The sequence below is a fragment of the Triticum aestivum genome, chromosome 5A (genome assembly GCF_018294505.1).
Source record: "Triticum aestivum cultivar Chinese Spring chromosome 5A, IWGSC CS RefSeq v2.1, whole genome shotgun sequence".
NCBI classification, from domain to species: domain Eukaryota; kingdom Viridiplantae; phylum Streptophyta; class Magnoliopsida; order Poales; family Poaceae; genus Triticum; species Triticum aestivum.
In genome coordinates, this window is record NC_057806.1 from 552,963,750 (window position 1) to 552,975,510 (window position 11,761).

The 11,761-nt window shown below is 42.1% G+C and overlaps 1 long non-coding RNA gene and 1 pseudogene across 1 annotated transcript; both read left to right on the forward strand.

Moving 5' to 3' along the window:
• Positions 1–338: 338 nt before the first annotated feature.
• On the forward strand, positions 339–3,345 carry LOC123107641 (uncharacterized). The gene is made up of 4 exons (XR_006451711.1): positions 339–707; positions 1,444–1,670; positions 1,768–1,887; positions 2,689–3,345. It is a non-coding gene; the product is annotated as an uncharacterized lncRNA (long non-coding RNA).
• Positions 3,346–8,426: 5,081 nt separating this feature from the next.
• Positions 8,427–10,892, forward strand: LOC123107642 (protein DETOXIFICATION 21-like; annotated as a pseudogene).
• The last annotated feature ends 869 nt before the right edge of the window (positions 10,893–11,761 follow it).

Sequence of the window (11,761 nt, forward strand, 5' to 3'; positions counted from 1 at the left end):
CCGGGTTCAGGTCAGCAGCTCTTGCCTGCTTGCACGCCAGGTGCTTGTGCTTATTCGGTTATTCCCATCCGTTCCGCTGCGTTCTAGTACTAGTTGCTCGAGTAGCCATAGCTATAGCTAGTAAGGCACCGGTCACTGACAGAGCACGGATGCTGTGTTTGGTGGCACCACGATGTGGAAACATCCCCAGAAATATTATCAGTAACGGCCATTTTATTGATGTCGTCCAGAAATGAAATTACCAACGAAAAAAAACCTACGATGATTAACCAGCGACAAAAAAACGTAAACCTATCGCCCGCACGATCCATGTCGTTAGTTTCGTTAGCCTCCCCATCGATCCATGTCGCCACCCATGGTCCGATCACCGGCCATCGTAGACGTCGCCTCCCTGCCTCCCCACCGGCACCCTGCTGCAAGCGGCTTCTCCCCATGCGTTGCCGCCAACACCGCTGGACGCTGCCGTGTCTCGCACAATTCAGGCCAGCACCCAGGCCGATCGTCGAGTCCTTCAGGTTCAGGTTTTGAACGTTCCTTCTTGTATGTCCTTTCCTGTAAGAATCCGCTTTTTAACAGCAGGCTGGTTACTTTGACTCATGTATGTTCCTTCCTCCGGGAACAACAATTTACTGCGTTGGATTGAGTTGGGGACGGGAACGTGCTCCACTGCCGTTGCAAGTCCTCTGTGGTTCTTGGAACAGCGTAAGGTACCAGTGCCCCCTCTTCAAACTAAACCACTTCTTGTATTATTTGTTTAATCTGATGATACGTAAGGAATGCACATATCTCTATCCTGTATATTGTTTTGGCCATGTGGAAAATTTGTTTAGTAGTTAACACTCAGAAGTCAAGGCACTTCGGAGCCATAATTATTACACTAATTACATGATTATCCATTTTTCTCTGTAGTTGTGATTAATGAGTTATCTACTCAACAGTCAAGATACTTTGGGAGCTATAAACTTTATATATGGAAGTTAATATTCTGTTTAGAAACTTGAATTGTGGGGCAGATGAAAATGCTTCGTAATTGAGATAGGGGCTGTCAGTCATGCACCTTTTCTTCTTTTGTATTTGGGAGTATTTTATATATTTAGTGCAATATGATTCGTGAAATATTTTTGGCCAAATATGTTTTCGCCATCTTCGGATGATTTTGGACTGCCCTCCCAAGACATAGGTTGACGCTGATATCGATGTATCTAAAGAAAATGATATGGATGCTTCCTCGTTCTTTATTATTAGTGATCCTGTAATAGCTTTCTTATCCATTCATGCATGTCAAAGATGCGCACATTGTTGCTTCCTTGTGCTTTGTTTAAATTGATTTTCTAAAGGATTTTTATAGATAAATTGGCATGCATGGCACAGATTAACAGTTTGGCCAGGCTAAATTTGTACTGAGCATGTCATTTTGAAAAGAAAAATCTGAATAAACTACAGCCCATCAGACGAGAAAAGGCTGATTCTGCCAATTCGAGTTCGATGTCTGGCTAGGTGTCTTGTGCAGACCTGACATAGGCTATGCTGGACATGAGCAAGTGTTCCCAATCGCATCTTAAAGAAATTCAAGTTCGATGCAAGAAAGGTTTGCTCTTTCAAAATCAATGCATTTGTGAGTACCAAGCTGAATAAGGTTTATTATGCATGCTGAAGAGGTTTGCCTGAAGGTACTGAAACGATCTGAATTTCAAACTCTGTTTTCTTTGCTTGCTTGGTAGTACAATCTGCACTACATAACGCATCTTCTCATTTCTTCTGTTATAGTTACATTTTTCAGAAACTTGTCAGAGGAAGAGACGATGGGCTTTAGAGAATTTGAATCCCTGGATAGTGATAAGTAGAGGGATAATTAACCTTGAGGTCCTAAGGGCAGCTTTGTAAAAGGTTTGTACCAAATTTATTGAATTAGAAATAACAGGAAATGGTGCTGGTATGTTAATCTCATAGCCCTGGCGTTAAATATTTTCTTCTTTTGTCCTGAAGATGCACACTTACCTTCCTGCAACTGTATGTACTTCCTCTTTAAGGAAATATAAGTGCGTTTAGAATACTAAAGTAGTGATCTAAACACTCTTATATTTCTTTACGGAGGGAGTATTAACTAGCAAATTGCTTTCATTTAATTATCATTATTCTGGAACATGTTGCTCACTTGATATTCAACATTTAAATTAGAATAAGCTATCCAAGGAGGTTTTATTAGGAAAATTTAGTTTAGGAGATTTTTTTTATTTGAACAAGCATATGCATCTACATTTTTTTATTTTTAGTTGCTTATTTCTATAGTTGGAACAGTAGTTTGATGCGAGTTTCAGCTACCTGCTTGTTATTCAAACTGCAAGAACTCGCTAGCTTGTGCCAAAAGAAATGGAATTTGATGAAATAAAAGAAGATAAGGTGTTTTTATTGATCCTTGTGACTGCTTTTTGGAGGTGTGTGTGCCTAATCACTGTAAATAGTAAATACGCTACATTTATGATATCGTAGTTATTTGCGGCTTCTTTATAAGAAAACCATTGTACAAATAGCAACAGTAATTACTATTGTGCGCAAAGCTTCCATCACCTTAAGTTTATAAAGAAATGCAAATGACATGTAACCTTGCTTAATTGATGGTTCTCACATGGTTCCTCATGTTAAATTGCACCAGTTTTCTTATCTAACTTCATTTTATTTTGTATGCAGGGAGATTCAATACCAAGATTTATGATTTGGCATAGGCGAGATGGCATACAAGTGAGTATGTTGTTTTGAGCTTTTCACGTAACCGCTCTTCTAAGGTCAATGGCTTGCGGACTGTACTTCTATAGACCCTTTCTTGCATAATGAGCTATGTGCATGCTCTCTTCCGTCAACCGATCTCGATGGCGCCCCCTGGCATGGTAAATCAGGACGGCGGGTATTGGCGGCGCCGCCAGCATTGTTGGATTGGATCGGTTGCAACGTCGAAGAGTATGGATTGGGCGTGGGTGGGGTTGAAGAGGATGGTGCGGGAGGCAGGCGTGGCGGCCGCAGAGAAGGATGAGAACACAAGTTAGCGAGGCCTTGGATAAGACCGAGCTCATCGGTGCTGAGGAGCTGACGGCATCGCCCACTCGACGACCTTCCACGCCCCCTAATGCTCGCCATAGTGAAAGGTGGGGAGCCGACAGTGGAAGCAACAACGTTTTTTCGTTTCTTATATCCAGCCGACTGAAACATACCCACATCTACCTCTTGTCATACACAACTGCCCCACTCGACCTCACCCTATGGCACTCCCACCCTCTCCCCTATCGCTCGCCTCGCTTTGCGACCGATTCGTATGGTGCCCTCGGCGTGGCGTGTACCCATGTTTCTTGTTTGAAAACTTGTCCCATATTTCTTGCCGATCAGAATTTGACATGACCAATTTAGTTTATACATTGCATGTAGAAAATTTGGATTTTTTAAAAATATTGGATAGATTATCAGTATTTGATCCATGTTAAGGTAAGAAAATTTGTCCCGTGTTTGTTGCTATATTATATAGAGTAAAACTCATGAGTATCTGCAAGTATATCATATACTATTATGTTGTTGAAACCATAACTTTTGAAGTAGATCGGTGGAAGACTCCTAGCAAAGGTTCATCATTTACTCTCATTCACCTTACATTTTTTGTCGTAAGAGTATGTTTCGATTTTAAATTTGACCACCTACAAAATGTTGTTGGGTGAATAAGTGCTTATGTATAAGTTCTAAAAAATACATGGTACAATCACTGGAATTATGATGTTATGATCTAGAAGATTTCAAAAGCGCATCAATTTAGAATTACACTTATTTATACCTCCGACAAGGAAGCATGGATTTGATCTTTGCTGGTGAGATTCAGTGTTTCCTATCGGAGATCTTAAACAGTAGCTTAAAAGCCTACTGCAAATTTATTAGAAGCAAAATATTATGAGGATTATTGTATTAACTTTACACAGGATAGCCATGCCTCTAATTATTTGTATTTATTTATTCTACCTCTATAGATACTAAGATCATATAGTTCTTTAGAAGCACTACATTTGTACTACAAATTTTAAAAAGCCCGTTGCAACGACACCCTGCTACAAGTTCTGACTGGTTATTCTTTTGCTTTATCAGCTCAATATAGCGATTGTGACACGTTTGGGTGGTCTACAATGTGTTGTACCTGTACATTTCAAGGTATATAATAGTGATGCTTGTTACACTAATACGTTACATATGCAATGGTGCCTGCGCCTTTCTCGCCCATAACTCTCTCTATACCTATTTCTCCACTGATTAGTGACCCCCTTAATCAATAGAACGTGTATGATCTATATATTCTAGCTAGAGTACAGCATATTTTTGCGAACGGGGGAGAGTAGAGATGCATAGTTAAAAGAAAATTTGCAAGTCTTGTGGCATTATATTCCAAATTTTTATAGTCATTATATTCCAGATTTTCTTTTCGCGTGTGTATTTGTGATGTCCAGCAAAAAGGCATAGGAGAAAGAGCAACATGGCCAAGCAAGTGTTAGAGTAAAGAACCATGAGAACAAGCTGAGTTTTTGCTTTTTTGGGGGGGGATGCACTTTTAATGTTGCATGGACCAAGCACACTGAGTTTTTTACTTCTTCCGTCATGCAGCTACAGGAGCACAAACTAAGTTCCCCCCTGCCCCCATCTCATATGCGCACTTGTCGCCAACTACACATGTGCCTCCCGTTGTCACCACTGACTCCCTTTACTGATAAGAGCGTTCATCATTTTGGTAAAACGAAGTGAAAGATATCTAACCTCTAATATGATGTTGTAGTATTTACTTTGTTTAAACTTTCTATTTATCCCCTTCAGGATAATTGTAAATGGCATTTAGTTATTCATGTATACCAGTATGACTCATGGATTTGATCTGATTGCTTGATGTACTTAAATCATTTTCTTTTCAGTCACCTCTTCATCCGAGCAGGGGTGATGAGGGAAAAGAAATGGTCGTGCTGAAAGTCAATTTAGTGCATCAAGGATTGGAGGGTGCGAGATTTGCAAGAGGTGATGGAGGACAGTTTGTTATAGCGGCTTATAACATATAGTAGTCGAGGAAGAGTACAAGCATAAGTTGGTTGAGAATTTGTAGAGATTTGGAAATATACTTTTGCAATCTGTAAGAGGATCAAATGTGTTTTGTTCTTCTCAATGTTGACAAGGATGATTTTGGCATTTCTATATAACATACATGTACAATATGTTCATGAAGCTACATGAATGCTCGATGCTCAGTTCAAGACTTCTCGAGTAAGTGTGTCTCAGTTTATCATTTTCATCTCTCTAAATAAAACCATCAATGTTCAAAATGATATATACAGAGATCTGGTTGCAGCTTAGCAGGCTTGAGGCCGCTGGCGTTTATCAAGATGTGTTTTCATGTGGGGGTTATTGGGTTCGAGTGAGGGGCGCGAGAGGTCACCAAAACATCGGAGATGTTGGTGGGGCTTATAGGGATGGCTAGGCTTTGTGGCGTCTTGAGTGGGCGGTGTTGAGACGATTAGGAAGGTATAGGTGATCACCAGCATTAGAGATGGTGGGAGGGTTTAGAGGAATTGGCGACGGGCGGATGCTGGGGCGGGGCAGCGGCGACCGACGATTAGGCAGGTGGAGGTGGATGGGTCGAAGGGTGCTCGAGATCACCAGCGTAAAAAGTGGTGGTGGAGTATAGAGGGATGGCCAGGGTGGAATGGAGGAAGAGGGAAACATTGGGAGGAAGACATTAGTATTATGTGGTAATTGCAACCTCATGTTGCAACATTTCATTTGCATAATTCATCCTGGACAATTGTAGAAACGGAAGAAATATGTGCAACCATGTTAGATATCTATTTGGGTGGCTAAAGTAGGTAGAATGTAGGGCTGGGCCTAGGATGGTCCGGATGTGTCACCGCCTTCTACACACACATGTCTCCTCTTTAATTGCCGATGGTTTCGGATGCAGCCATCGTCATGTGTAAGTGCTTCCATTCATCTTCTTCTATGAGATCCTTGAGATACAGGAGGGAGAATGTAGCAAATGACTCCATTTACTTTTACAACCAACTTATTCATGCCACTTAATCATTTGTTTAATTCATGGAGGAGGACACGATGGTAGCTGTCGAGGATTCAAGAAGGACCATACACCATAGTACTGGTTGTAATATTAGCCGAGAAGAATGTGAAAAAATAGTCGATATGTAGAGTTATGGTGGATATTGAAAATCTGGTAGATTTTTGCTAGAGAACAGATCAATTTGTATGCACTAACTGCATTTGATTCATGGCGCAATATGTTGATCATGCTATTAAAACATATTATTTTTCATTCTTTGTTCTGTGTTATATAGAACATATTAAACAAAGCAATAGACCGACTCGCGCCATCATGGGGTGGAAGCATTTGTAGTAATATAATATGTATTATATGAAAAGATTGGTGAAGGGCATCTTGATGTGTAGCTTGATTTGAGGAAGCCTGAACTGTCCACACTATTGAGTTTTGAGGAGCCCACTGGCGCCCATTTGCTGTTTGAACACGCCCAAACGTAGGAAGAAGAAATGAGCTTCGAGCTTGTCAAATATCTTAATCATTTATTTGATTCATTTATATACGTTGTAGCCCGTAGCAACGCACGGGCATTCTACTAGATGTCTGAGGCATGTCGTGTATCTATTCTGGACCCTATTCATACAACACAAACGCCGGAGATGAAAATTTTGAGGCACTTAGTGAAATTTAAAAGTTTTGCGAGGGAATTCAAAAAAGCACTCGAAATAAAGCAACCAGGATGACATTCTGATATATCAAAATGGCAACGTTTATTTCCTAATGGTATTCCAACGAGCGTAGACAGGTAATAAATTTATTATACAAACTTTAATTTTATTATCATCATATTTAATACAATAACAATTTAGTAAATTGCAGGGATTTGTTAGGCTTTTATGTCTTTCATTTTATGCTTTGGTGGAATGGTAAAGACCTTGCGCGGCCGGTTTGTGCGGTGAGTATTGTGCGTTACACATGTTTTTAAATCTTCCATGTGAAGTATTCGTGCTAACTACGTATATTGCTTTTGCAGGATGGGTATGCGTTGAGGAAGCGGTTTTTATTATACTTGCTCAAACATCATGCGAATGAAGCTAAGGACAACTTGCCTGATATTGTGCGAGGATTTCTTAAGCGCATCAAGTAGATCTCAATATTTTGTAACATTTTTTTATTTGGATCATTACTTTATATGTGTACGTTCTCAATTTGATATATTGTTATGAGTTTACATTACAAGTGAATTGGACTTCATTATTATGCAATTATGATCATGTTATATTGTCTCTACCGGCGATATTTAGCATGCATTATCTTTATATGACTTTAACAAACTATTTCAGAAGCCCGTGGCAACGCATGAGCACTCTACTAGTGGAAAATAGACGGCCTTTATAACTCGTGCACTTAGAGTTAGAGTCGGTGGTTCTTGTAGGATTCGCCACCCCGGGTTCGAAGAGGCGAGCTAGGAACGCCGGTGAAGTTGCGGTGGGGCCGTGCTGGACTCACCCGCTGTGCCTGACGTTGTGCCCCACCAAGACCACCCCACAGGAAAGGTTGACGGGATCTCTGACTCTGCAGGCAGCCCCACGGCCTTCCGGAGGCCTGGGCTTGTCGTCGATGCCACCGTCGACCTACTCCAGCATACACAAGCACCCACTGTCGGCCCCACACCACCGGTAACAAGTGTACTAAAACTGCAGAGCACACGAGAGACCCATGCGGTGATCCGGGGCACAAGTGAGCCATTTCCTGTGGACTGGTGGAGTGGTGTTAGTTGTTGGTCGTCCTAGAGGTAGTTGTCTCGACGGTGCGCTGAAGTGTTCGCCCTTTGCAATTCTCATAGTGGTGAACTGGTGATCTGGTTGTTCCTACTGCCCCCAGTAGTTAGCTGTTTGCTTTCTTTATGAAGCACGGCAGAGGTGCCTTTTCTCTAAAAAAAATGGAGACATGCATAGAGGATAGAGCCCAGTGAAGCTAAAGAAACATACTAGATGCGTACGGGAGCTAATCGCCTGGATTATATATATACTCCTACTTGTGAGCTCGGTCGGATTGGAGTATACATTATACTCTGTTCCCTGGGTCTCTGATCTAAAGCTAAGGCAAGATACATACACGTGCTACCGATTAACTGATAAAAGCTTTTGATATAGTAAGTACGGCCAATTAATAAATGTTGGGACTGATCAGCCAATCTGCAGATAGATCGATGCATCCTATCTACCTTGTTTAACCGGTGTGCTTATACTGACTAATGACACACAATGACAGTGACAAAGCTACTCATTGCATTCACCAGCAAGCGTGCTCTCTCCAAGGCAGCAAGATTCTAGGCTAGATGAGCCGAACGACCTGCCTTCAATCAATGAAGAAGTGGGAGGAGGCCCCGCTGCTGGAGCACAGGCAGGCGGAGCATAATGTGAGCGGTGACGGAGAGGTCAGGCTGGGGCGCCGGCTGTTGGAGGAGAACCGGATGCTGTGGGCGGTGGCAGGCGCTTCTCCACCTTCGGGTCACCGTCATCAGCCAGGCCTTCATGGGCCACATCGGCCCCACCCAGCTTGCCGCCTATGCCCTCGTATCCACCGTCATCATGCGCTTCAGCAACGGCATACTGGTAACAATTGCTATTTTCATCGCTCCTTCCTTCCATCAATCTGTCTGCCAGAGAATCAAACTGCTTGATTATATATCTATGCAAAACTAATGTCTGATGTGCTTAGACTGAATGCAACGCAGCTGGGCATGGCGAGCGCGCTGGAGACGCTGTGCGGGCAGTCGTACGGGGCGAAGCAGTACCACATGATGGGCATCTCCCTGCAGCGCTCCTGGATCATCCTGACCGGCTGCGCCGTGCTCATGCTCCCCATCCTCATCTTCACTGAGCCTCTCCTCGTCTTCATCGGCCAGGACCCGGTCATCAGCGCCGTCGCCGGGACCATCTCGCTCTGGTACATCCCCGTCATGTTCGCGTGTGTCTTCAGCTTCACGCTCCAGATGTACCTGCAGGCGCAGAGCAAGAACATGATCATCACCTACCTTGCATTTGTGACCCTCGGCCTCCATGTGTTCCTGTCGTGGCTCTTCACCGTCAGGCTGCACCCTGGGCTCTCTGGGGTCATGACCTCCATGGTCATCGCCATGTGGATTCCTGTGTTTGGGCAGCTCATCTTCGTCTTCTTTGGTGGCTGCCCTCTCACATGGACCGGCTTCTCCTTCACAGCATTCACCGACCTCGTCCCTATCCTCAAGTTATCTCTATCCTCTGGTGTCATGCTCTGGTATGAACAAACTTGATGTTCCACTATATTATGCAGTTTCTGTTGTGGACCAAGTGTGCGCCTGCATTTTATACTTTACTATCCTTATTAAAAAATTAACGTCTTTTCTTGTTTGCATTTTTCAGTTTGGAATTGTGGTACAGCACCATATTGGTGCTCCTTACCGGGTACATGAAGAATGCAGAGATTGCACTTGATGCTCTTTCAATATGGTAATACATACTAATTTTATTTCACTATTTCATTGTTCTCGAAGCTTATTGCGTAAGCTTTGGTTTTTCCATGCACACTGGATATTGCTATTAGTTCATAGGTCAGTAATTAATCACTGGTCCACATATGCCATTTCACTGTTTCATAGTATTTCCTTGTCACCACATATGAGCTAGTTAAGTTATCTGATTTCTACCTGTGAAATCTGCAGCCTTAACATCAACGGTTGGGAGATGATGATTTCTATTGGCTTTTTGTCTGCAGCAGGGTAACTTGTTCATCCTAGACATATGGAGATTAATTGTATCATGTGATTGAATAAGTTTTCAGATTTTTGATGATAGTGATTTGTGTGTTATAGAGTGCGTGTGGCGAATGAGCTTGGAGCTGGAAGTGAAAGAAGGGCCAAGTTTGCCATCATAAATGTCGTCACCACTTCCTTCTCGATAGGCCTTGTGTTGTTCGTGTTTTTCCTTTTCTTCCGCGGAAAGCTTTCCTACATATTTACTACGAGTGAAGAGGTAGCTGCCGCAGTTGCTGACCTGTCGCCTCTTCTAGCCTTCTCCATCTTGTTGAACAGTGTTCAACCAGTGCTATCAGGTTTGCTTTAGCATTTGACTGAATTCCAAATGCATGTACATTACAATCATTGGGTCCTGTTAATTTTTTTCTTGTTTAAACGAGGCAAAACATTTGCCTTCTATACCAGTATAAGATTCGTTTGGTTTACTAAAACTATAGCCTCGATTGATCACCCTGTAGGTGTTGCTGTTGGTGCGGGTTGGCAAAGTGTAGTTGCCTATGTCAACATCACAACATATTACTTTATCAGTATCCCTCTTGGAGCAATCCTAGGTTATGTTCTTGGATATCATGTGATGGTAAGATAATTATTGTCAGGTGATGCTGGTGTATCAGCCAATCAGTTACTGAAATCATCGTCCTTGTGCCTCCTGGCTCTAATAAGTTGTGGTCCTAACTCGATCTCCTTGGTTGTTGGTATAGGGCATTTGGGTTGGCATGCTGCTCGGAACACTGGTCCAAACAATTGTACTTCTGTTCATAACAATTCGTACTGACTGGGATAAACAGGTTAGCTTTGTTAATGGTTCAATCTTCACAGCACTGAAACATTGTTAAGTAAAGTCTCCATATGTCTAACCTATTTTACAGAAGTTCATAAGTATATATTGTGTGCTAGACTATAAGGGTGTAGGGGATAACTCAAATATGGCTTCTATTCCATCTAATTTTTCAGGTAGAGGTTACCGAGGAGAGATTGAAGAGGTGGTACATGGATTGGAACAAAGGGAAGCCAGATTCAAGGGGAAGTCCATGAGATTAAAAATCTGGCACAAGTAATGAATCACCATCAAGGTAGAACTTGTATGCCCTGCTTGATTGGAGTTTGTGGCGTTTTAGAGGATAACTACTCTTCTTTAAATATGTCAAGAATTAAAGGGATGGAACATTAGTTGGCATCGTAGACGTGTCAGAGGTTGTTTCTCAAGATCGAGCAAACGATAGCAGTGATGCGTGCTCCACTTGAGAAGAAAACAAATATGTTGCTCAAGGAAAACACTTGATCTGCCACTGCCTCGGCATGTAAAATATGCCTTGGGTCGCTGTGAGCTGGTGGCACAAGTGTTGTTCTGTATTGATGGATTTTAGTTGTGATTAGCAAACATGTTATTTGTATATCGACTGCGTGCGCTTCTTGTCATCTTTTATCTCGGTGTGATCATGAAACGATTGGTTTGGTGTAGATTCTATCGGTTTGTTACAATTTACAGGTTGATATGAAACTTGTCACGGTTTATACAGTAGTGGAACATGATAATATTACCGTGACCGTATCTATTGTATACTAAAAGCACAATGCATTTTTTTTCGAGCCACGACATTTCAGGAACCTGGACAATATGGAAAATATGAAAACATACACAAAATACAATACAGGAAACAAAAACACAATATGAACTGCCAACAAAAACAAAACAAAAATATGAGACATACAAGCCTGAAAACCGCTACACCTATGGACAGCTGTGTGGTAGACACCAGAACTTACACGGATCACCTAGGACTGCGAGTAAAATTTCAGGATGAAATACCTTAAATCGAAACGGTAGACGATTCATCCAGCCCTATGTCTTATATTTATGAGACAAAAACTTAGAAGTTCCACATGGACGTAAGAGAAGAACA